The sequence below is a fragment of the Pteropus alecto genome, unplaced genomic scaffold (genome assembly GCF_000325575.1).
Source record: "Pteropus alecto unplaced genomic scaffold, ASM32557v1 scaffold45, whole genome shotgun sequence".
NCBI classification, from domain to species: domain Eukaryota; kingdom Metazoa; phylum Chordata; class Mammalia; order Chiroptera; family Pteropodidae; genus Pteropus; species Pteropus alecto.
Genome location: NW_006442491.1, coordinates 4,819,060 through 4,819,284, shown reverse-complemented (window position 1 = coordinate 4,819,284; position 225 = coordinate 4,819,060).

The window sequence follows — 225 nt, the reverse complement described above, 5'->3', positions numbered from 1 at the left end:
AGTCGTGGCACTTTCTGCCTCGGAGCTGGCGAACGGCCCCCTCCGCTGGGATCGCCGCCTCCTGCCTTCCCCACCCGGGCCAGCCATTCATCCATCTGCCTCTTCCCATTGGTCTGTGCCCCGCCATTCCGCCAGCCGCTAGCCAGTCAGAGTGCGGGCAGCCAAGCCACGGCAGCGACCATTGGACAGAGTAGGAGGGTCTCCGCCTCGGCCAATGAGAAAGGG